At 40.1% G+C, this 27,629-nt stretch overlaps 1 pseudogene; it reads left to right on the top strand.

Moving 5' to 3' along the window:
- Positions 1 to 6,575: 6,575 nt before the first annotated feature.
- LOC114299989 (26S proteasome non-ATPase regulatory subunit 8 homolog A-like) overlaps positions 6,576 to 27,629 on the top strand; it is a 61,434-nt pseudogene continuing 40,380 nt past the window's right edge.

The raw sequence follows: 27,629 nt of genomic DNA, 5'->3' as shown, positions 1-27,629 counted from the left end.
TCACAGAATTCCCTAAACTTGGTGTTGTCAAACTATTTGCCATTATCTGACACACTGGCCTAAGGGATTCTAAATATACACACGATGGACTGCTAGATGAACCTAGTGGTATTTCTCTTGGTGATCTTGGCAAAAGACTCTGCTTCTACCCATTTAGTGAAGTAATCAATGGCGGCCACAGTGAACTTGACTTAGCCTTTACCAGTCAACAAAGGGCTTATGAGATTGATTCCCAAATTGGCAAAGGGATAAGGGCTACTAAGTGTGATCAGTTCTATTGAAGGGACGTAAGGTATGTTGGCGAAGCGCTGGCACTTGTCGCATTTTAGTACGAAGTCATTGGCCTCTTAGCCAAGTGTGGGCCAAAAGTAACCTATGCAAAGAATCTTATGAGCCAACGACCGTCCGCTAGAGTGGTTTCCACAAATTCCTTGATGAATTTCCCTCATAACATAGGTTGCCTGGTCGGCATTGATATACCTGAGGTATGGTCTTGAAAACCCTCACTTATACAGGACCCCTTCAATGATAACACAGTTAGCTAACCGAGCTCTGACCTCGTCTGCCTCCTTTCTATCCTCTGGCAATACCCCTTGTTCTAAAAAATGGACTATGTCTTATGCCCAAGAGATTTGTTCATTTTGAAGTAGATGGACTTCTTGCTGGTCTTGCGCGATTGTCGGGTGTGCCAGATACTCAATTCTGACTTCGTGATTGAGGTTTGACTGGTCTGCCGAAGCTAGTTGGGCCATCTTATTTGCTTTGGAATTCTCAGACCTTGGGATGTACCTGACGTGGAAACTATTAAAAAGAAATGTGACAGGTAGAGCAATGTCCCTGCATCCTATTTATCTGACCAACCACTAGTTGTGAGTCACTAACCACTTGGATATGGTTGACCCCAATGTCTTTAGCTAATCTGAGACCGGCTATCAAAGCTTCATATTTGACTTTGTTATTACTAGTTTCAAACTGGAATCGGAGGGCGTATTTAAAGTCCTCAGCTTCTGGGGTGGTGAGGATTAATTCGACTCCACTTCCCTCCTTCCTAGAAGAGCCATCAACTTTCAGAATCTAGGAGTAGGGGTCAATCTCCTCAGGGACTATGCTGACTGGTGGGGGAGGCATGTTTGGGGTGACATTGGTGAACTCAAGGATGAAATCTACAACGGCTTGGCCCTTGATAGCTGTCCGAGGTCGGTAAGAGATTTCATATTGGCTCAATTCAACAGACCATTGCATGAGCCTACCAGAGGACTCTGGTTGTTGTATGACTTTTTTTAAGGTTAGTCTATAAGAACCACAATAGAATGAGTTTGAAAGTATGGTTGGAGTCGTCTGGAGGCGATGACGAGAGCTAATACCAGTTTTTCCAACAAATCATAGTTCTGTTCTGCCCTCCTGAGTGCTCGGCTGATGTAATAAACCGAGTTTTATACTGAATCTTTCTCTCTAATCAGGGTAGCACTAATTGCTGTGTTGGAAATGGCCAAGTAGATAAGAGTGTCTTCCCTGGAATTGTTTGATAGAGAAGAGGAGGGTTGGCCATACATTGCTTTAGCTGTTGAAATGCCCCCATTGCATTCAGCATTCCAAGTAAAAGCTTTCCTGAGCACCTTGAAGAATGGAAAACACGTGTCCATTGCCTTAGAAATAAAGTAGTTGAGGGCGGCCACTCTACCAGTAAGCCGTTGAACCTCCTTTACAGTCTTGGGAGACTTCATTTCTACTAAGGCCTTGGTTTTCTCTAGAATGGCCTCAATTCTCCTGTGACTAACCATGAAACCCAAAAATTTGCCAAACCCAATGCCAAAGGTACATTTCTCTGGATTCAACATCATCTTGTACTTGCACAAGGTCTGGAAGATCTCCTGCAAGCCAAATAGGTGATCAGAAGCAAGCTTGCTTTTAACCAGCATGTCATCAATGTAGACTTCTATGTTTTGACCTATCTAATTTTTAAACATTGCATTCACCAACAGCTAGTAAATAGCCCCTACATTCTTTAGGCCGAATGACATCACTCAGTAGTGATAGGTCCCTCAATCTGTAATGAATGATGTATGCTCTTGATTTCTGGCCTGCGTAAGGATCTAGTTATATCCCGAAAAAGCATCCATGAAGCTAAGCATCTGGTGACATGCTGTTTCACCAACCAGTAGGTCTATTCTAGGGAGCAGGTAGCTATCCTTTGGACAAACTCGATTAAGGTCTGAATAGTCTGAGCAGAGCCACCACTTGCCATTACTTTTTCAGACCAAGACAACATTAGACAACCATCTAGGATAGTCCACATTTTAGATATATTTGGCCCTCAACAGCTTGTTCACTTCTTCGGCAATGAGATTATTCCGCTCTGGGTGGAAAATATGCTACTTTTGGTGGACTGGTCTGAATTGGGGCTCGATGCTAAGGCGGTGGGTAATGATGGAAGGATCAATGCAGGACATATCTTCGTGAGTCCAAGCAAAAACGTCTTTGTGCTCGATGAGGAGAGTTGTAAGGTCGACTTTGGCCTGAGGGCTTAGCTGGCTACATATCTTGGCCGTGTTCGCGAGGTCAAGGAGATTAATGGGTACTTCGATTAATTTCTCTACCAGTTCACCCAAGATTATTTCTTCTTCATCTCTAACATCGAGGCCCTTAATGATCATAGCCTTCTTCAATTTCACCTCCTTTAAGGAAGCAACATAACATTTTTTGGAGATAGTCTGCTCTCCGGGCATTGTGGCGACTTCATGGCCAGTCGGGAATTTCATCGTCGAATGATATGTGGATGTCACAGCTTAGAAGGCATTGAGAGTTGTGCGCCTAAGTATGATGCTGTAGACGGAGGGGCAATCAATGACCAAGAAGGTAAGGATCTTAGTGGCCTGCTTAGTGATCAAGAGTCACTCGATCACCTGTGAAACCAACTAACGGGGTTTGCAGCGACGATAACTTTTATTCTTCAATCTTAAGCTGCTTGAAAGCATTGAGGAAGATGATATCTGATGAGCTGCCATTGTCAACAAATACTCGCGTGACTTTGAGTTGTAGACAAGAAAGAAAATGACTAGGGGGTCGTCATAGGGGTATCTGTATTTGTGAAAGTGATGGGTTCCGACCGTTGCTTGGGCAGCTTATGGGGTCGGTCGACCGTTGTTACCTCTAACCATTTCTCTGACCCATGTCTAATCTTCCTGAGCTCGACTCGTTGTGCCGACCTCGAGGGTCTGCATGCGAGTCCTTCTGCAATGACTCTGATTTCCCCCAAAGGTGGTGGGGGTCCGCCTTAGGCTCGAGGTTGTTACTAAGCCACATTATCATTCCGCCTGTGCTGTTAGGCATGCTTGAGAAGAGTTCTCCTGTCGTTCCGCCTCTGAGGATCGATTCTTGCCCTCTAGTGGGGTCTGTCCGTGGTAAATCGACTCAGACGACCTTGGCAAACTAGCTCCTTTACCTAGTCCTTAAGATTGATACATTCCTCAGCGTTATGGCCATGGTCGTGGTGGAAACAACAGTACTTAGACTGGTCGCATCTGCCTAAAGAGGTTTTTAGGGGTTGAGGCCATGTAAGGTTATAGTTGTGCTAGATTTGGTTTAACACCTATTCTATTGGTGAGTTAAGTGGAGTATACCGCTCAAACCAACCGTATGGACGAAGGGGAGTCGGTCGGTCAGAGTGCGGAGGTTGATCGGAATAGCGGGGAGGTTGGCTGGAATATTAAGAGTGTCCAAGCTTAGGTTCTTTTCATTTTTCTTTAGATTGTGAGGGTTTGAGGATAGAATCTTGGCAAACTGCCAAAGCATCTTCAGCATTCATGTATTTTTGGGCTTTAGCGATAAGGGTTGCCATAGTGGTTGGAGGATTTTTGGAGAGGAAAACAAGGAAATCAGATGGGCGTAGACCAGCCATAAAGGCTGTGAGGATGACCTTGTCATCATTCTCCTCAACTTATAAAACTTTTGTGTTACAGCAAGTGACAAAGATGCATAAGGACTCCCCTTTAGTTTGGTGAATATTCAGCAGTTGAGTTGCTGGGCGCCATTGACGTTAAGCACTAATGAAATGGATCAGAAAGGGTTTGCTTGGTTTGAGGGAATATTTAGTGGAATATGCAGGTGGGTTGATCTTGGTTTGAGGGAATATTTAGTGGTGGTGGAAGTGGATTAGCAGGTAGGTCACGCTGCCGTAAAGCATTGATTAGGGCTTGGTTTTGTTCAGCCAGGCGGTTGATGCTGTTGGTGAGCTCCGTGGAATATGCAGGTGGGTTGTTTGGGTTAGAGGACTCAGCTTGAGGATTCCCAGTAGTATGTTGTAAAGCCATGGATCGCGTCGTAATCATTCACTCTGATGTTGAAGGTGGGTAAGAAGAAAATCATTTTCGGTGACGATAAACAAAATTGTCAGCCGAATCGATTTCCCACAAACAGCGCCAACTGATGATGCAGCTTGGTCGGCAAAAGATGGATCGAACTGATCCAAGCACTCCACGGGTTGACTAGCCTTCGCCTTCCTAGTCACGCTTGCAACAAGTCCAGTAAGAAGGTTCCGAAATAGAGGTGGTTCCTTCTTATGGATCCTCCGATGGTCAAGTTAGCTGAGTGTATAGAGGTAATGAAAACTTAGAAGAAGTTGAGAGTAAAGAAAAAGAGAGAGTGAAGGACGTGTTACGAAATGTTCCTCAGAAGTTTCCTTGTATCCCTTACTAATAATTTCCTTGTCCATTCATGTTGTCCCACATTGCCCGAAAGTCTACCACCTACTTGCCATCAGCCATGGTGGTTTCACCACGCCCCAAAGTAAGGGGTCTTGTTTTATTTAATGCGTTGATTATCTCATTTAATGATTGGCGCGTGATCTTAATAACTCTGTAAAATCTTTGTCTGCCACGCAGCTAATTCTCTGTTCGATACATACCTAACTGCAACTGGGCTTGGACCACTACGAGTTCTCTGTTGGACCTTATCAGCTAGGCTTTATAGTGATAGCTAACCAAGTGATTGTCTGGGTAGCCCAGGGGAACCATGGGTTGGGCCTTTCTGGGTCATACCCATCAGATAGTATTAACAAGACTCTTATTTTTTTATAGGATAAATTACACTCACCTTTTTTCAAACTTTAATGGTCAAAGGTGAAAAAATATTAAAACTTAAAAAGTTAAAGTGTAATTTACTTACATTTGTAAAAAAGTATATTATGCTTTGTGGCTTTTAATATAGTGCCATGTGGCTGATAATGGTGCATTTTTTTGTTCAAAATTGAAAGAGATTAACCGTTGGAATAAATTAAGAAAAATAATAAATATTAAAAAGAATCAAAGTGAAAAAATATAAATTTTAAAAGATAAAGTGAAAAAAAAAAAACTAAAACTTAAGGAGGTGAAGTGTAATTTACTGTATTTTTAATTTACTCTATTTGATAAAAAGTAAAGGGTAAATTACACTTTGCCTCCAAAAATTTCATCCATTTCTCATATTTTAGCCTTTTAAGTTTTTTTTTTTTTCGATTTTGCCCTTCATGTTTGCAATCCTGCTTACTTTGGCCCTTTATATTTGCAATTCTTCCCATTTTGGCCCTTTAAGTTTGATTTTTCCCATTTTGGCCCTTCATATTTGCAATCCTTCTCACTTTGGCCTTTCATGTTTGCAATCCTTCCTGCTAACTAACGTCCATCCAAAAAACTAACAGAATCTGCCACATCATCAATACATCAGCTCTATGTGTGATGTAAAAAATTCACTAAAGATGCAAAAAATGAAAAATAGAAAACAAAGAAAATAAAAAAAAAAATTTAGTCTTTAGTGAACTTTTTTTTTCAAATTTATTCATAAATATTATTACATTATAGATGCATCTAAAAAAATAAAAATAAATTGAACTTAAAAAAGAAAAAAGTTTATTAAGGACGAAAAAAAATGAAAATATACTGATTCAAAAACCTGTATTGTTAATTTTGATGAAAAGTTTACTATCGTTTTTTTTTTTTTTTTGGTCTTTAGTGAAGTTTTTTCTTTTTTTAGTTAAATTTGTTTTTTAGCTTTTAGGTGAATCTAATCTAGATACATCTATAATGTAATAATGTTTATGAATAAATCTGAAGAAAAATTCATTAAAGACCAAAAAAAAAAATTCAATTTTTTTGTTTTTTATTTTTTATTTTTGTATCTTTAGTGAATTTTTTACATTACACATGGAGGTGATGTGTTGGTGATGTGGTAAATTCTGTTAATTTTTTTATGGAAGTTAGTCTATGAATAAAGTAAGAATGATTGCAAACATAAAGGGCTAAAGTGGGAAGGATTGCAAATATGAAGAGCCAAAGTGGAAAAAATTAAACTTAAAGGGCCAAAATGGGAATGACTGCAAACATAAAGGGCCAAAATGGAAAAAAAAATCAACCTTAGAATGCCAAAATAGAAAATGGGTAAAACTTTAGGGGGCAAAGTGTAATTTACCCAAAAGTAAAAGAAAAGAGAGCCGGATCCATCCAAACATTACTTGGATCAAACCAGCCCGAGCTCCCTCCAAATCCTTTCTTGCACACAAAGAAGAGAAGCTTTCAAAGCGAGAGAGAGAGAGAGAGAGAAAGATGGATCCGAAACTCACAGAGGTTTCGCAGCTATTCGAGAGGTTAAAGCCGCTTTTATTCGGAATGATTTCCATACTTGTTCCAAACTCCTCTCTCAGCTCAAGGTCACAATTCCCAAAACCCTAATTTTTATATCGTATCATATTCAATTTCATGTTTTTAATATTTTTTTTCTGAGAACCTCTTACACTTTCGTGAGGCCTAAATTTGTTAATTACTGATTTTTGTTATCTAGTTTTTTATTTTTATTTTTATTTTTGATAGGTAAGTTTTGAACTATTCTATATCATGTTTATTGACAATAGCCAGTAACATTTGGGACTTTGATACAAAACCAGAAAATTATACATCTTTGTTTATGTATTGGTCGAATTTAGATGGTATTCGGTATGAAATTGGACATCTTTGTTTATGTATTGGTCGAATTCGGATGGTATTCGGTATACTTTTTTTTATCAATAATGCTGCTATTCTAGTGGCATTGTATGGAAGTAGGTCTGCCTTGGGCACAATTGTTCAAATCTTTTGTATATGATTTGGACAGTGAATTTTTTTTCAAAACAGTTACAAGTATTTCAATACCATGGCTAAAGAAATTATGCAATGTATCAGAGATAAGATGTATTTGTCTGTATAAATGCCTAATACTCAATTGAATTGATGGAATTAGAGGGAATGGAACCTCCTAATCTCTATATTTGATCAAAGATGATTTCCGATTGGGTGCAGTATGGTGTTAGTCATCTTCTTTTATTTTGCACGTCTTGCTGACAAAGTTTAGAAGCCTTCCACCATTGTTTGAAGAAACTCCCAATGCAGTTCATGAGTTGACATTAACAAGTAACTTACTTGACTTATCTATCAAATATAGGATACTCTACCATTTGTGGCGATTTTTTGCATGTCGCTAAACATTGATAATTAGTGACTTTTTTTTTTGTCAACGATTTTGATAAATTATTGCTAAAATTTACAAATAGTGATATTTTTCTGTCATGAATTTTTTAAACTATCCTTGAAAGTTGAAAATTAATGGCATTTTTTTGTACAAAATCTTCAAACTATCGCTGAAAATTAACAATTAATGACTTTTTTTTTTAATATTGTTTGATTAAAAATGCCATTAATTATCATATGATTTATTGGACAATAAGTCTCCCTATTAGGACCTACACGTAAGTCCCCCTCAAATATGTTGTGTTCCTTTAGTTAGTTGTATTGCTATTTGTTGATAAACTTACTCTTTTGTTGATTCGCATGATTCTAGCCTCTTGGGTTGTGTGTTTTTGTGCAAGACTGGGATATGAACAGAGAAGCAAACCCATTTATTGCTATTCCTCTTTGCTGCTTCTTGAATTTTATCTCTTCCATTGTTCTTGACTTGGCTTGTGAGCAACATGTTGTTTTAGCTCTTTCTATGTTGCCTATATATACTGCATTGTTAAGTGACTGAAGCAATGTAATAGCTAAGCTAGTGAGGCAAAATTTTTCATGTCATTCCTCTCCATGCTAATAAAAAAGCTTCATCATAGTTATAAACACTGTTTTTTGTTAGGTGGCAGTTATATTGCATTTGGATGGGTTTGGATGACAAAACTAAGGGAGTGCAAAGTATTCAAACAATGTTTTGAATTTAGTTGCACGAAGTGGGAGCAAGGGCAGGAACGGGAGCAAGGAAGCGTGAGCCGATAGAAGTTGTGTTGTTGTTAATTTTTTTTTTTAATTTTTTTATTTTACATATGTGTTTGTGTTTTTTTATTAGTATGTATAATATATATATAATGATTATATATGTTTTATCTTATATATATTACTTATTATATATATATATATATATATATATATTGTGAGAAGGCGAAAGGGAGAGAGAGAGCGAGTGAGAGAGAGAGAGAAGGCAAAGACGAAGGCAGAGGAGACGATCAACAAGAACAGAGAGGGAATGGGGAGACGACGAAAAACAGAGACAAAGAGACAATCTGTGAGAGGAAGAGAGAGACGAACTGCAAGAGAGGGAGAGAGAAAGACGATCTGCTAGAGAGATGAATTGCAACAGAGAGACAAAAAGCGCACACACAGAGAGAGAGAGAGAAAGAGAGACGACCTTCGAAGTGATGAAAGAAGAAGAAGAAAATTGAAACAAAGAAGGACATACCTCGATCTAGGGCTTCAACTTCACCTTCTTAAGCTTCAACATGTTCAGGTTCTTCTTCACCTTCTATCTCCTCTCTCTCTTTGTCGACCAATAGGCTAGGGTTTTTGTTCATAGCCACTAACGATCCCATCTTGGACAAGATCACGTTTCTTTCTAAGAAACGCGTCGCGTTTCTTACTAAGATTCGTCATCTGGTTGCACGATTCTTGTAACTAAGGTTTTGAAAATACATGTTTTCGGAGGGCCTTGGAAGTTTGGAAAATCTAGTCTGTGACAGCTTTATTTTGACCTTTATGATTATTTGATATTTTGAGGAGAGAAAAAATGCATGTCTTGGAGACTTTCTAGGCGGAAGCTATGTTACCTGGAACATGGATTGTTCCGGTACATGGAACAGGAACGGGCTCTAAAATGTGATACGATAGGGGTGGACTTGCATATATTATACTTAAGAATTTAAGGTATTTCTAGAATAATTTTTTTTTTTTAACTATTAGACATCCAATAAAATATAATATTTTCTATGAACATTATGACCTATTTTTTGATTTTTTGTCTTGTCAAAACTTAACTCACCTTAGATTTTAGTTCATTATATTTGATTTTTTTCCTCCTAGGGTAACATTTAAGGACATTTATTGAAAAAAAAAAAAACTTTTGAGATCACTTTGGATCACTAAATTTACTGTTTTGAAACAGAAGTGTACCATGTTTCGGAACATGTGTATCAATATGTAATTCGCTGGGGTATTAGCATTTTTTGGTACATAAGGTGGGAGTGTTTTCAGTTTGCTCTTTTTTCCATGATTTGTGATGTGGAGGTGATATCGTGTTCATGATTGTTAGAATCTTACGATTCACGATTCGATTCATATGATTCGATACGAGTTTCAACAAAAATGATTCGAATCATGTTGAATAAAAAATTGATTTAATTGTACGATTCAATTTACAATTCAGTATGATTTATTTCTATTTTTATTTTGTTTATATAATGCATGGAACAACGTTGTTTTTGCCAAACTATGAAGATATATAGAAGAGATTAATTAGTTATATTGATATACGTGAGGCAGGGAGAATGCCAATCACCCTTCTTATTCATTGCCTTGTCGCTAACAAGCTGTGAAGTTTGATCTTCTCAGTTTTTGGGGTTGAGTGGGTGATGCCATTCTCAATAGGTGGGCTTCTAACTTGTTGGAGTTCTTTTTTCCCAAGAACTTGGATAAAAAGGTGTGGTAGATTGTAGTGTTTGGTGTTCTATGGACATTTTGAAGGGATAGCAATAGGAGGTCTTTTGAGGGTTGAAAAAAGAAAACTAGTAATGTTGCACGATAATCAATGGAGTGTGCTTATGGGCAACACTACACTCAATTGAGAGGGTTCAGTTGAACCCACTTAAATTTGTTTATTTATTTAAACAAATGAATTTTACTTGCTCAAATTAATTATAGGTTCACTGAATCCTTTGATTTTTTGCTAAACCCTCTTACTTGGACTTGAAGACTGTTTACTTGCATCTGGTTCCAACAAAAACATTATGCAATTATAATTTTACAATACTATAGTATAATATTTGTTTACAGTTTTACCTTTCAAGCTACTCTCTTTATAGAGATTAGTATGTTGGGCAGAGCTTTTACACCTTATTAGAAGGTTAAGGCCTTGTGTGATTAACATGATTAATAATTTCATGAATTAGTGTAGGATTAGTTATCTAATTAAATTATTGAGATAACCATTTATTATCTATTCATTTTTTTCTTTTTTTTCCTTTCATACTTGAAATTATGATCCCTAACCCCTCTCAATATTAAAAATTCACCAATTTTGTCGGATTGAATGTACGTTGTACATGTAATCTAGTTAATAAAATTTGCAATCAAATATGAGATTGTGAGTCCATGGAGTAACAATCCCAATCCTATGCTACAATCCTACTAATCAAACATGCCCTAAGAGTTTGAATTTTCACACTTGCATGTGAAATTTATTCCCCTCGTACTTGTTTGAGATGTCACTCCCATTTTGGGAGTTTACCTGTTTGGTAACCATTTCATTTTCAGTTTTCAGTTTATATTTACAAAAATTTTGAAAACTGTCATAAAAACTTGTTTGATAATTTTTTTGGTTTATAAATGGTTGTCTCAGTTTGTAAATTTGAGGAAAAAAAATATAAACTCAAAAAATGAGTTTATGTTGGTTTTTAAACAGAAATTTAAAATTTTGACTAAGAAATTTTTTTTTTCAAATAATTTTTTTTTCAATTATTTTTTTTTCCAATTAATTTTTTTTTTCAATTGTAATGTGTATGATCCCATTGTTTTAAATAATAAAAAATAAATATAAATATTTTAGGCCTGAACAAACATATTTTTTAGTTGTGTTTTTAAAATTTTTCAAACATTTTACTCAAACCAAACGCGTTTGTAGTTTATATTTTTCTAAAAATAAACAAAAACTAGTTTATAAAATTTTGGTAAACATAAACCAAAAACGTAAATGTTTCCAAACACTACCAATTGTTTTATGCTGTAATTATTGTATTTGTTTGGGATGTCTCTCCCATTTTGAGAGCTGATTCTGTTTTATGCTGTAATTATAAATTCATTCCATTTCACTGTATTAAGATACATCGTAATAAAAAAAATTCTCTGTAATTTCTCATCTAACAATAGTACAAGATCGTCATTCATATCATATCTCTAACAAGGTTTGGCTAATACTTTTTATTTTTGAGTCCTGTGTTGGCTGAATATGATTGTTGGTGGTGGTGACCAAAGGTGGTAGGAGAAAGAGGAAAGAATGAAAACTTATTTTTGAAACGAGTAAAATAAACTTTTTATTTTTTATAAAAAATCTTGTGTAGTTTGTCTATAATTTTTAGAAACAAAATTAGGCACCAAATGAGTTTTTGTATATAGTTTTTAAATTATTTATAAACTTAAATGTTGTCATGCCTTGAAAATTAGGTGATTCAGTGACGGGCTTTGACAAGAGGCTGGAATTTAATTTTGGATTAAAAAAGAAAAGCTTGACAAGTTGCTTGAACCCATTGATTATTTACTTTTAGGAGTTGTGTGGTTTTGCCCCCACCAAAGTTAGATTGTTCTGTCCGTCATGTTAAGAAATCGTCTCTTCCTAACAAGGATCAGTGAGACACAAAATAGCACAAGAAAGATAAAAAGAATTGAAGAAATCACACACACAAAAACACAGAGATTTACGTGGTTCACCCTAGAATAGGATTACGTTCATGGCTACTACTGTTTTCACTATGATCAGAAAACGATTCAACTCTGACTCTATACAGTACAAGAGTTGCTCCTTTCATCTATTTATAAGTATAAAAATTATGACAACGCAAAAGTAACAAGAAATTACCAAAGTACCCAAAATATTTGGACCCCTCATCCTTTGGGGGACCCCCCCCAAACCCGCCATTAGACCCAGGGCTTAGTGTACAATACTTATCGGGGTCCACAAGATCCAACATGTCCCTGTGTGCAATTCATGCAACATGAGTTGGCCAAGTATTGTGACATGTAAGAGCGCTGTTAGCTCTATCTTCAGTTGAGGTACGATAATAATAACAATATGCACTGAGGTATGAAAAGTGATGTCCACTTTGGAAAAGTTTATCAAAAGTGAAGATTGCATAAGACAAGTTTTCGCAGCCCTTTAGGTGAATGTTCTTGTGAAACATACTTGCAAATTGGATCAGGAAAATTAAAAGATGGAAATCACTGATGACTGAGTTTGTTTTAAAAAAGATTAATTATTTCAAGTCCTAGCATTTTGACTAGAATACCTGATTTGGTTAATGTGGCATGCTGGTCATGACTTATGTATAAGCTTTACTATTACATTCTAAGGAAATTGGAATATTATTTGTACCAAATTTTGTCAAATTACTTCCATTTTCAAGTCCTAAGTTGTTTCACTGATGATGTTTCTGACTTTCAATTTGCAGGGGATATATGTGAGCATGCAGTTGTTTTAAGTGTGAAGATTGAGGATAAGGGTGCCTTTGAAAGGGATTTTTTTTAGTTGAAACCTTACTATACGGATGCACAATAGCTTCTCATGTCTTTCCCCCCCCCCCCCCTCCCCTTTTTTTTTTTAAATGACCTTAATATTTTAAATACCCTTGACAAAAATGGGTGGCAAAAGATTAAATTAGGACCACATGTTTCCAGGTTGTATTAAAAAGGTCATATACTTTTTTTCCATGTTTGAGTTGATTTGGAGTCATTTTTTTAGGCGAATTTCTAGTTATCTTCTTTGCCCCCTTCACAGGTTAGATGACCTCCGAAAACTAAACCGGACAATGAATTGTTTAAATGTTCAAATTTTTGTGGGCTATTATGTTAACATTTTTGTTTCTTCAGATTGAAACCAGATTTTTCTTACCAGACTTTTTCTTTCTTTGTGTTTGTGTGTGTGTGTGTGTGTGTGTGTGTGTGTGTGTGTGTTGGTGCAAGTAGTAGCAGTTGGATTTGATGGACAAAAACACCACCTTCAGTTTATGGTGTCTTGCTGCATACCTATGTGATGAATTATTGTGTTGGATGAGAAACATATTTTTAAATGCATTGCCTTCAAGCTATAACTTCTATGTGCTTCATATATGTATTAATTTGAATTAGCTAATCCTAGTTGCGGTTATAGAGGAGGAGCTAGTGTACGTATGACACACAGTGCACAATAACTTATCCAAACAATTAGCCCTCGTTTGGGAACAGGCTAATTTAGTAATTTTTTAGCTATTTGGCTAAAATATGGGCTAAAAAATTTTTTTTTGGAACATGTCTGTTTGTCTTCCTTCCTGCCAAATCCATGTGTTGAAGTGTGCCGCTTTTAGAGAGTCCTCAAGCAGTTAACAATAAAGGCAAAACATCCTACACATTAATTTCGTGATTGTGAACGACTTTTTCTATTTTTAGTAGCATATAGTGGGGGCAATGTCACGCACCAAACTCACCCCTAAAAGTTTGGGCATGATCTATTCAGAAACGGACATTTAACCTGATATACATAACGTACGGGGCCTTAACGGAAGCATTAGATAACATAGAATAATAGAAACAAACTCCATTGAGCTACTACTACTACTATACCAGGATCACAAACATCAAAACAAGCAAATAAAATCCAAAACATACACCTGGGCGTCGGTTATATACACATACATATACAAGCCCAGCCCTATGATTGGGCGTATAACAAAAAACATTATGGAAGAAAGTATTATACACATTTCAACCTTAGGCCAATAATTAAAGTGCAATGCCAAAAGTTCGCCAAACTTCACAAAAATATGAGTGGCTTCATCTAGGGCCTGGACACATAAAGGTTGACAAAAGAGGACGAGCGTCATGGCTTAGGACTGACCACTTGGTTGGTTACCTACAGAAACAAACATAACACAGGGTGAGCCAGGCTCAGTGAATAGTAATACTTTTATAATTTGATGCTCAACTTAAATCATAATACAAATCAATGTGTACGTAAATGCAAAGATTACATGTTTAATCTGATTCTGTATTTATTTCAGAATGGCCTTGGCCCAATCGTGAAACATGATGGCTTTAAGCCCTTGAACGGAGTGGCAATAAGCCCTTGAACATATTAGCATTAAGCCCTTAAGCATTTTGGCATTGAGCCCTTAAACATGTTAGCATTAAGCCCTTGAACATACATGTACGAACCCAAGAGGTGTCTCACACGGATTCTAGAGGTGACTGACATCGTAGCACTTAGTTTCGTGTAGCACTTTGTTTCATACCATAACAACTTAAACAGAATGGCCATAGGCCCAGATAACTTCAAAGCAAACTGATTTCAGCGTCTTACAACATTCCATAGTCATGTGAAAGTCGTTTCATCCTTTCCATTAGTCATTCTCATTTTTAAAATCATTCACGTGGTTACATAATTAACAAAGTTAACAGAATGCTAATGACAGGCATTAGCTAGAGTAAAGCGTACTACTACTCACAATGTTGTGCCGACGTACTAGTTCCTCCCGGAGTGTGTCTTGCACACATTCATAACTTGCAAATTAGTTCATTCTCTTTGTTAAATCATTTCCGGATTCATTTGACTTCAAATGACTTTTACACACATTAATAGGTATAAAATACAAATTCTAAAAATATCCGAGGGTCCAGCACGCAAAACAGAGCAAACAGTTTTTCTCAGCATGGGCCACACGTGTGGCTGTGAGCCCCGCACGTGCGGCAAAGACTCCCGCACATGCGGCAGTGATGCCCCGCACGTGCTTATTAGACAGTACCCATGTCACGCCCCTAACTCGCCCCTAAAAGTTTACGCATGACCACATCAGAAAACGGATATAAAACCTGATGAATATAATCTACGGGGCCTGAACGGAAGCATTTAATAGTACATAATAGCAAACAAAAATAATAATAATAATAATAACAATATATCCATTGAGCTACCACTACCATGCCAGGATCACAAACAGAACATAATGCAGTTAAATATACAGTGACGTGCACCTGAAGATAGCTATGCACATATACATATACGCCGATCTTAACAGACATTTAGGGTACAAAATAAAACTTAGCAAAACTCCATAACTTGAACGATCAATAGCTAAGAGCTTATATACTCAGGGTTTGACAACTGGGTAACAAAAGCCACAGGTGAAGGTTGATCTCCAGGTTGAGTGCCTACAGAAACAAACATAAAATAGAGTGAGTCAAGCTCAGTGAATAATAACACATAACAATTCAATGCTCAACGTGAATTATAATCCATATCCGTGTGTTTATCAATAAAGAGGACATATGGTTTATTTGTTTCTGTATGCATAGCTAAGTATCCTTTGCAGAAAACTTGTCATATCTTGAACTTTCGGGGTTTCATAGTGCATCTCGGCATTTTGGGGAAAATTATCCAGCAAGCATATCATATTATAAACATATCATAAGTTCATAGCATTTTTCTCATTTCAGAAATTACTTACCATATGAAACATTTCGTAACTCCAAATACGGATTTCATCAAAATCATTTATATTTTAAGTATCTTTTACGGAATGGCCTTAAGCCTAATCTTAAACACAATGGCATTAAGTCCTTAACAGAACGGCTTGAAATCCTTAACAAAGTGGCATGAAGCTATTATCAAAACGGCATAATGCCCTTGAAACACATTGGCATTAAAGCCCTGAAACATATGGCATAAAAGCCCTTGGAACATCTGGCACAATAGCCCCTTGAAACATATGGCATAAATAGCCCTTGAAAGATGGCATATAGCCCTTGAAAAGTTGGCATGAAGCCCTTGAACATAGATTGGCATTAAGCCCATGTGATGGCATAAAGCCCTTGTAACTTGTGATGGCATAAAGCCCTTGTAATGGCATAAAGCCCTTGGAGTGGCATAAAGCCCTTGTAACTTGTGATGGCATAAAGCCCATGTAACTTGTAATGGCATAGAGCCCATGTAACTTGTAATGGCACAAAGCCCATGAAACTTGTAATGGCATAAAGCCCATGTAACTTGTAATGGCATAAGCCCATGAAACTTGTAATGGCATAAAGCCCATTGTAGACGTGCCCGTGGGCCTCATGCTACAGTTCGGACTCGATTTGTGTCACGGTTCTTAATCTGAACCAAAGAGTCCAAATCTGGCAAATCGTTTTGAGAAACAGATTTTTGAAAAAGTAGTGCCAAACATGGACTGCTTTGCCAGATACAGAGTCGCCACCTAAATATTTTAAAATGGGAGAATTTAGGAAACCCTGACTCGGTGCCGAAGGCCACATGTCCGTCATCACCGGAGTTGTCTCGGCTCAGGAGCTTGGGTATGATCGGGGAAGGTCAGCTATGAGCACCCCCTTTCACCCGGTCCGAAGACCAGCCTCTACTAACCATGATATCCAGTTTTGAAAACGTTATGTGTTCTTATTCCAATTATTAGCCTAAGATTACTATGTTATGCACGCAGCAAACAAGTATAGACCAAATTGCCCAAATTGGAACAAAACATTCTATGTTCATTTTGAAAATGGTTTGCTACTCGTAAGTAGGCTAAAATGCAGGTTTTGCAACCCCCAAGTGGGCTTTTTTTAGAAAAGTTGGTTTTGCCACTATCTAGTAGGCTTAAAACAAATATAGTTTTAACGCATTATCCCAATTTAAGCAGTTTGACCTCCACCCACAGGCATTCAAGCAATTTATCTCACGTAAACACTTAGCCGCATGGCAAGCATACTTTTATGGCAACATTCACACGCATGTTGGATGCTAAAGCATAACCACTTACATTGTACTCCGTGCCAAAACAATAAACTAGTTAGCAAATATGCGTGTCCTAGTTCATGTTATTTTGCCTAATGCAACACATACAAGATGCAATTTTAGTTAGGCTCGGTTATCCTAAATATGGCATATGATATGCAACCAACTGTTTCATGTATTCAATTTTGGAATTTGAAAATACGAATGCGGTTAGTATGATGTACCGAGCCCGGTGCATGCCAACAGATGCATGAATGCACGCATGCATATCATAAGGTGTGCTAATCTCAAAAATGCCCTAATCTACCATTATAAGCAGATAAATAAAAGGGAAGAAAGAAATGGGGATTGGAAGACATACACACACTCACCCACACTTATTACATGTTTACCCTCACTCAGAGGGTTCGAATTAATATTACAGTCCCAAAATAATGAACAAATAAAATTATTACAAAATTTCTCTAATTAATTAAAAAAAGGAGCAAAAGGAAAGAAGAGGGTAGCCACAGCCTTTGCCTCGGGGTGCGCGGATGATGCATGCTCGAGTCCGTCCTGCCCGGAAAACCCGTACTATACTCTTGTCGCCTCTCTTTGTACTGCCTTGTCCTTCTGAAAATTGCCAAAGTACTGGAACAAGCTCCTTGCATCTTGCAGAGCACCACCGGCCAGACAGAATTGCCACCGGCACTTCAAAATTCTCATCGACACTTTATCGGATTCATCGACATTCCAGATAGTGCCGGTCGGCACTAAATTCTGCCGGTCGGCAGAAACTTCCTGCAGAAGACAATCTGACAGCAAACAGAGAACAGACAGTGCATAGCATGGAGTTTTTGGACACATGTAAGCATGGTCCTACTTCTTATCATATTTTGAACTCAAAGAAGCATAACTTTCGATCCTTGAACCATCAATGGTACATGGTGAGTCAAAGGATCGAATTTGCCATTTGATATGAGAATGTATGCAATAAATAACATGAAAACCGGGGCCTTATCAAGGTGGAGTCAAAGGTCCCGATGACCGGGAATCGAGGCACATTGCATCACTTGAAGTATGAATGGTCCTTGATTCCCACACTTAGTTTGACACCCCAAACCAAGTAAATGCAATGCATGTAATGCTCAACAAGGCTCAAATGGATCATGCCATCAAGATGTAAAGCACAACAAGCATTATGCAACCAACATGATAAATGTATAATATCAAGTATACAAGGTACAAACATGATATAAACATGGACCAAATTGACTATGGGATTGATGTGCTACAAAGCTTAATGGAACAACTATGCAACAAACATGGAGCAAGCATGCAAGAGGGCTTAAAAATGGCAAAAGGGCAGGCCCTCACCCTTCTCAAAACAGTGGCCAAAAGTGCTCAAAATGATAAACAATCAACTCATGTTAACAAGCAAATTCATGGTCCCAAAACTAAGGCACACAAGGAGACAACTTACCTTCATTGACATGACCACTCATGGCATGATCAAAACAAGTAAAAACAGAATCTATGCATGCAAAATAGGACCCCAAAAACTCCTAATATGGCAACTAAGATATCCCCCATGAAGCAAATACACTAAGGCTCATTCTTAGGCATAAGAGGACACACCCTCAAGACATGAAAAAGGCCATGCATGCACACATGTAAGCATGATTCTTAGACTAAAAAGAAAGTCCTTAGCTGATATTAAACCAAGAGGGTAGTCACAAACATATATGCTAGAGGCCATCATGCTCAAAGCTTTTAAGCTAAAATACAAAGCAACCCTAACAAACATGTCAAGCATGGCTAAATGAATAACCAATAAACCTTAAGCATGGAAAAACATCACCAAGAACTTCATGGAACTAAGCCAACTCTCACAAGAATCATGGCATAACCATGATGTGCACTTCTAAGCAAAGTAGAACAATACAAAACAAGTATTACAAGCATGCAAGGAGGCACAAGTTTGACCAAAAACAGAGATTATATATGACCTAAGATGCCTAAAAAAATGCTGGAATGAAGCCAAGAAACATCAAGCACACATGCTACCCTCTTGAGCCCAAAAAGCAAAGAAACAAAACTATAAAGGGAGAGGGGTGTCCCTCCCCTATGCAAGACTTCAAACCAACTTTTTTGACACTAAAATACACTGATTTTTAGTGATGAAAAGATCAAAATGCTGAAGTGAACAAAACCTTATCAAAGAGGCACCAAAATAGGCCAAACAAGGCCTATGAGGGTGAGTTTGCAATCTAACCACAAAGTGACCTTAATGAAAGTGTTAGAGCAGGAATATATGAGCCTTTTTTATGTTATACACAAGAGCCAAAAAAATAAACAAAATAGGTAGAAAACCAATGCAAGTTTGGGGAATAAAAGGGAAGATGCTCACCCTTGAAGAACCCTTGAAGAACAAATGGTCTAGCCTCCTTCTTTGGATCAAAACCAGTCCAAAACTCAAGAAACAACTCCTCTAAGTCCCTCAATCTCGGAATAAGGTGTAATGGTGTGTGTAATGGTGCAAAAGTAAGGTAAAACACACATTTTGGGCCAAGAAACACACACAAGAAGGGAGAGGGAGAGAGGTATATAGATAATATGTATCTATATCTCTAAAGGCTGATTTTTGCTTCTGTTTTTCTAACCTAGAACCAAGAGGAAAGCCTCTCTCTTATAGGACTCCCTCTTGCAAAGCTTATTCAACAAGCTTGGCTAGAGGGAAATCCCTCCATACACGTGTATGGAGGGGAAAGGAGTTGGTGCCAGCTATCACAGCTGGCACAAAATATCTCCATAAAGTGGAGGAACAGTGGTCGGCTGCCCAAAAAAGCTATTTCGGCAAAAAACAGTGCCGACCGGCAACAAATTATGCCGACCGGCAATAAAGTGTGCCGACCGGCAAACAAAATTGCCGATGGAAGAAAAAGACCAGCCGGTAGCCTCCAGCTACTGCCGGTGGTGTACGGGGATGTCTCACAAGGCATTCCCTGCCCTTCTAAGGCAAAACAAAAGTGTTTGGTGCGAAACCAGACACTAAACAGTCGAGTTCGGGGATCCTGAGGCAAGGCGCGCGAGCCGAGACCTCCGGGAACTCCAAACGAACACAATCAAGGAAGATCACCGTGTGTTCAAACAGTGACGTCCAAGTCTTGAGGACGGTCAAAAATGGGGTGTCTACACCCATGTTACTTGTAATGGCACAAAGCCCTTGTAATGAGAATGATTTCAGTCTTCTTAAAGTATCAGTATGCAATAATGCACATAAGTTTCCTGTAACGTCCTCAAAATAATAACATTAAACCCATCAAATAAGACATATTAAAATAACCACATTCTTTTATACATCAGAGTTTCATACAAAGGTATTACATGTTAACAACAAAAGCAAAATGCCTTACAGGCTTACAGCTTTCCAAGTTAACACTTGGTTACAACAAAAGAGTTCTAACTCGTTTACACATAAAGCCCTTTGCTTGAAATTACATGTAATACATCAAAAAGATAACGACAAAAGTATGTCCGCCTCTAGCCTCCCAAGCTATGTCCTTGGAGGTGGCATGCTACCTGTACCTGAAAATGATATTCCCATATAGGGTGAGCCACAGCCCAGTAGAAATACACTAAACCAACCATGAACAATGACTAAAAGATTAGCAATTGATAGATGGCCAACACTGATACATTCACATAAATCACATATTTATGTCATACGACTAATGAGTCCAAGTTACTTTTCATTTTCCCTTTTTCAACGGATAGGCATATAAGCACTAGCCACATTCTCAACAGATATGTATAACAACAATATCCACATTCTCAGATAAGCAAATAAGCTATATCCACATTCTACAACAGATATGTATAACAACAATATCCACAGATAAGCATATAAGCTATATCCACACTTCACAAAGATAAGCATATGAGCTCTATCTTCACTTTACTAGACAAGCATATGAGCTGTATCTACGGAGTTCATCCCCTATCTTCTCCCAACACTATCCGGTTTAGAGGTACATCCCCCATCTTCCCCTAAACCGCGGAGTACATCCCCCATCTCCTCCTCTACACATAACGTATACAAACACATTGGTTCTATATACAATTACTCAATACATACAGTTAATGTATTCTATCAACCGTCAAATTCCATGACACATTTCATTGATTAGTTTCCGTTTGCCTAATCATCATGCATTGTCTACAACAATCACGACTATCCTCCACCGATAGCCCAAAGCAATTATTTCTAAACAGAAAATAAATGCACAATGGATATTCAATCAACATTTCATTTCGGTGTGTGATAAACAATTCAACTACACCCTTTAACCCCATACATTCCCAATCTCGACATTTCCATTTCATTTCCTCATTTCTCACAATTAATTATCCCAATTAATCAAACAATGTAATTAGGTCATTATCCATAATTAACATTTCAACCCTTAGGTCCCATTTTCATCAATGATTCAACATTTATTCCATTTCTATATGCCAAACATGCATTTAGGTTCATTACAAATAAAACCCCAACTTTTGTAACATTACACAAAAGTCCCAAACTTTCACAAAATTACCAAACCAACCCCAACATCTCAAAAATACTAAAATTTAAAGACAAAATCCATAGAGAGGAGTAGGATATCCCTACCTCAAATTCGGAGCCTCAAAGGAGAAGATGACAAAACCCAACGTGCTCCAAAACCCGAAATTTTCAAATTAAAAAGTAGCCCTCGATAATCAACAACTTTTTTGTAAAGGCCAAAGGTGAGCAAATCACTCCTACTAGATCAAAACCTAGAGAGAAGGTAGAGTTCTAGAGTGAGAGGCTCAACAATGGTGTTTTTGGAAAAGTAGGAGAGAGAAGAGAAAGTGAAAAAGTGATTTGAAAAGTCACAACTCGGGACTTAAACCCAGTCGCCCCGCTCGAGCGTAAAACACTCCGCTCGAGCGTAACTCACAGACTCCCGCTCGAGCTCCAACAATCCCGCTCGAGCGGCGAATATACACTCCCAGAACTTCTGCAGAACCAGGTCTCGCTCGAGCTCCCAACTCCCCGCTCGAGCGGCACTCCCGTAACCCCGCTCGAGCGGCCAATACCACGCTCGAGCGTCCAACACTGCACAGAAAACACTGGATGAGTGCAATCCCCGCTCGAGCACCAACACCCCCGCTCGAGCGGACTGGTCAAAATCTGGGCAACTAGTTTTGGTTTCTAAACTCAACCAACCTGTAACAAACCTGCCCAACACATCCTATAACTCAAATACGAAGTAAAAAGGATGCAAACAAGATAATAAACAACTACCCTCAACCACGGACACATGTCCGTATCACTCTACAACAAGGGTAAACCCGGGATCGCTATAACCTCCCCCCCTTAAAGAATTTCGTCCCCGAAATTAAGCACAAGTTTTCAAAACAAGTTTTCCTCCATTTTAAACAACGTTACACTTTAACATTCAACAATCCGACCCATTACCGGTCACCCCCTCCCTTTAACAAGAGGCATTTCACAATATGTAAACAACATATGTACTTTCAACATGCATTAACATTACGCATTATCTTTCCAATTTCAACAATACATTCAACACATATAGTGTCACATTCAACTTCCATATGAGGCAAGTTCCAAAACATACTTCCAGTAAACCAAAACATTTTCAATGTTTCACAACTTAAGACATATATAAAAGCTCTTAAGTTCAACAATAGTTCAAAATTTAAATACAAGATTACATATCAACAAACAAGTCCGGATATTTCTCTCGGACTTCCAACTCACGTTCCCAAGTGGCTTCCTCCACTCCGTGATGTTTCCACAAGACTTTCACCAAAGGAATGGTCTTGCCACGCAGGACCTAATCCCGCCTATCCAAGACCCGAATCGGTCTCTCCTCATACGAGGCATCCACATCTACCTCTAAATCGGTCCAATCCAACACATGTGATGGATCTGGCTCATACTTCCGAAGCATACTCACATGAAACACGTCATGCACTCCGGACAACTGCGGCGGTAAAGCTAACCGATAAGCAACCTCGCCAATTCTCTCAAGGATCTCAAAAGGACCAATGAACCGAGGGGATAACTTCCCACTCTTCCCAAACCTCATCAGGCCTCGTCTAGGTGATATCTTCATAAAGACATGATCACCTACCTCAAACGCCAAAGGTCTCCTCCTACGGTCGGCATAACTCTTTTGTCGACTCTGGGCTGTAACAAGCCTCCTACGGATAAGCTCAATTTTCTCCGTCGTCTCCCTAACCAACTCTGGACCCAACAAAGGTGCATCACCCACCTCGGCCCAACAAACTGGAGACCTACACGGTCGGCCATACAAGGCCTCAAACGGTGCCATACCGATGCTAGACTGAAAACTGTTGTTGTAGGCAAACTCTACCAATGGCAAGTGCCTCTCCCACGTCCCACTGAAATCCAGGACACAACCCCGAAGCATATCCTCGAGGATCTGAATAGTACGCTCGGACTGCCCGTCAGTCTGAGGATGATAGGCCGTACTAAAGGTCAACTTAGTGCCCAAGGCACTCTGCAAGCTCTGCCACAACCTAGCAGTAAAATGAGGATCTCTATCTGAGACGATCGTCACTGGGACCCCGTGCAATCTCACTACGTCCCGAATATACAAGTCGGCAAGATGATTTACCGAATCTCTCACGCGCATAGAAATAAAGTGCGCCGACTTAGTCAACCGGTCTACAACCACCCAAATAGCATCACTACCCCGCTGAGTCCTCGGAAGACCTACAACGAAGTCCTTAGTGACATGCTCCCACTTCCACTCGGCAATAGGCAAGGGTTGCAACAAACCCGCTGGCCTCTGATGCTCGGCCTTCACTTGCTGGCAAGTAAGGCACTTCGATACGAAAACCGCCACATCTCTCTTCATACCCCGCCACCAAAACTGGCGACCCAAATCCTGATACATCTTAGTACCTCCCGGATGCACCGCAAGGCGCGAATGGTGAAACTCTCGGAGTACTTCCTCTCGGCAAGACTCCGGTACAAACAAACGGTCTCGGTATCTCACACTCAGGTCGGGATACACCGTCAAACCCTTCTCAACTTTCCCACTGGAGATCTTCTCTCAGAGGAATTCTACCTCGAGGTCACCTCTCTGTGCCTCTAACACTCTAGTCACAAGTGTAGGCTGCGCAACAACAGAAAACAAGGCCGCAGCCTCAACAGATTCGCCTAGTAGCAAATCAAACTCGCCAAGTGCTCCCAACATCTCCCATTCCCGGATGGCTATACAAGCTACATCACTAATGGATTTCCTACTAAGGGCATCGGCCACAACATTGGCCTTTCCCGGATGATAATGCAACTCAAAATCATAATCCTCGATGAACTCCATCCATCTCCTCTGCCTCAAATTCAAGTCTCTCTGTGTAAACAGATACTTCAAACTCTTGTGGTCCGAGAACACCTCGAACTTCTCACCATAAAGGTAGTGCCTCCAGATTTTCAAGGCAAAGATCACTGCTGCTAACTCTAGGTTGTGTATGGGGTAATTCTTCTCGTGTATTTTCAACTGACGTGAGCCATAAGCTACCACTTTCCCCTCTTGCATCAACACACAACCCAAACCCTCTCGCGAAGCATCGCAATAAACCGCATAACCCAACCCTCTCTCCGGAATAATCAACACCGGAGCGGTGGTCAATCTAACTTTCAGCTCTTGGAACGACTTTTCACACGTCTCACACCACACAAACTTGACTCCCTTCCGAGTCAGTCTAGTCAACGGTGACGCTGACCTGGAGAAATCTTTCACAAACCGACGGTAATACCCAGCTAATCCCAGAAAACTGCGGATCTCAAACACACTCTTAGGCTGTGCCCAATCTTGCACTGCCTCAACCTTGGATGCATCTACTGACACCCCTTCCCCGGATACCACTTGGCCTAAGAATTTGAATTCCCTCAGCCAGAACTCACACTTCCCAAACTTGGCATACAGCCTATGGGCTCTAAGCAACTCAAGCACCACTCTCAAGTGTTCCTCGTGCTCCTCCTCTGAAGGCGAGTAGATAAGGATGTCGTCCACGAAGACGACCACAAATCGGTCTAAGAACTCCCGGAAAATCCAGTTCATCAAGTCCATAAAGACTGCCGGTGCATTGGTAAGCCCAAATGGCATCACCAGAAACTCATAATGGCCATACCGCGTACGGAATGCCGTCTTCGGAATATCTTCTTCCCTGACCCTCAACTGGTGGTAACCCGATCTCAAGTCTATCTTAGAGAAACAACGGGAACCCTTCAACTGGTCAAAAAAGTCATCTATACGGGGCATAGGATACTTATTCTTAACCGTAGCCCGATTCAACTTCCGGTAGTCAATACACAATATCAAGGCACCGTCTTTCTTTTTAACAAAAAGGGTCGGCGCTCCCCACGGTGAAACACTAGGGCGAACAAAACCCTTATCTACCAATTCCTGGAGCTGAACTTTCAACTCAACCAACTCTGCTGGAGCAAAACGGTAAGGTGCCATAGAAATCGGCGCCGTGCCGGGCACTAAATCAATAGAGAACTCTATCTCTCGGTGAGGTGGCAAACTAACAAGATCTTCGGGAAAGACGTCCGAATACTCACAAACCACCCTCGGAAACACAATCTGGGTCTCACCACTCTCACCACTCTCAAAGCTGGCAAGTAGACTACTAAGCTCACTTCGCCCTCGCGAATCATACCCCGGTGGCAAAACACTACCAACCCGGTCTCCCAAGAAATGGAACCACTCCCCGCTCAAGGTACATAACGTGACCCTCTGGCGGTAGCAATCGATAACAGCCCGGTATGACGATAGCCAGTCCATACCCAAAATAACATCAAAACCCTTCATGGGCATGACAACAAACGGAAAAGGAAGCCTATAGTCGGCGACCTCTATATCACATCCTCTAACACCCTGTTTCAGGATCAACTCACCACCCAAAGGTGATACCACACAAATAGGAGATGCTAACTGTGCTAACTCCAATTCCAAAACAGATGCAAATGCAGCAGATACAAAAGAATGAGATGCACCCGTGTCTACCAACACATTAGCAACCGAGTTGCAAAACAGAAAAGTACCTCTCACTACCGATGGAGCCGGTACCAAATCCTGCGCGGTAACAGCATACACGCGCCCCGTAGGCCCCTGGTCTACCTGCTCACCTCTCGGAGCAAAAGACTGCTGTACAGACTGGGATGACGAAGCTCCCGGATTGGCCCTCGAGGCCTGCACAGACTGAGCTGGCTGAAAACCCTGCGTCTGCCTGGAACCAGACGCTCCCGAAGTGGCACTCAACTGTGGGCAAAACCTCTTCAGGTGCCCAGGCTGTCCACACTGATAACAAGACAAGGGCTGCCCCCTGCCCAAACTCTAACTCTGCGGTCTAGCTGAAGAAGAAGCAGCTCTCTGACCCCCACCCTTCTGCGGGCAAACAGAAACCTTGTGACCCAGCTGGCCACACTTGTAACAAGCAAACTCCCCCTGATTGCCACTCCCCGAGCCTGCACTCGGCACTGGGAAGGTCGATCTAGCAACACCACCCTGCGACTGCTGAGGGTTAGAACCCCTCTGCCTCCTACCATCACCCTGACCATCTTGGCTCCTCTTGGAGCCCCTCTGTTCTTCCTCCTCTTCCTGCATCATAATTTCCATATGAGCTGCAGCATCTACCAGGTGTCTATACTCTCGGATGTAAGACCCACCAACTCTCAGCTTGAGGCCACGCCTCAACTTCCGCTCAAACTCATAGCAACGGCGTTCTTCGGACGCCACCAGTTCAGGTGCAAACCTGGACAGACTGGTAAAAGTAGCCTCAAACTCGGCCACTGACAAGCCCTGCTGTTTAAGCCGGCTAAACTGATCCCTCAGCTTCTCCCTAGCTGCTGCAGACAGAAACCTCTCCTGAAAAGCATTCACAAACGCCTCCCAAGTACCACCAACACGAGCCTTCTCGTACTTCCACCATTGACCCGCATCTCCCTTCAGTTGGAAGGATGCCAAGGTCACTTTCAGTGCTCCGTCCTCGATGCCAAGCATCTCGAACGTCTTACTCATTTGCTCTAGCCACTCATCAGCCTTCAGTGGCTCCTTCGGATCCCCGATAAACTCATCCGGATTTGACCGGAAAAACTCCCTCTTCAAGAAAGAAGGCCCTGCCTCAGCTGCCTGATTCCCAGCTCTAAGAATACCCAAATCTCCTGCTATCTCTCTGGCCAAGGCACCCATGGCCTGCTGACACACTGGCTCGGCCACATTGGCCTGGCCAACTCCCTCCTGCACTGCCGGAATCTCACCCGGTAACGGTACTTCCTGCCTCGCAGGTCTACCACGCCTAGCACCTCTTCCTCGTCCTGACATCCTAATAAAGGTAAAACAGAACATTAGCACATTCACAACTGTGCCAAAACTAAACACTCGCGTCCTAATGCATGGGCAACTGTAATTCACTCCACGTAAGCACATAAACACATAAGCACTTATGAATTTCATTTCCGGATAATGATAGTCCCGAGGTGTTACTAGAGTTCCGGTTAGAAACAACATTGATCAAGTGCTTTTCCAACAAGACTCCCAGAAACCCAAGGATCCGAT

This window comes from Camellia sinensis, unplaced genomic scaffold (assembly GCF_055761805.1).
Source record: "Camellia sinensis isolate YWXY unplaced genomic scaffold, ASM5576180v1 Unanchor1, whole genome shotgun sequence".
Lineage (NCBI taxonomy): Eukaryota > Viridiplantae > Streptophyta > Magnoliopsida > Ericales > Theaceae > Camellia > Camellia sinensis.
The sequence above is the reverse complement of the archived record's forward strand: the minus strand, read 5'-3'. Positions and strand labels throughout refer to the sequence as shown.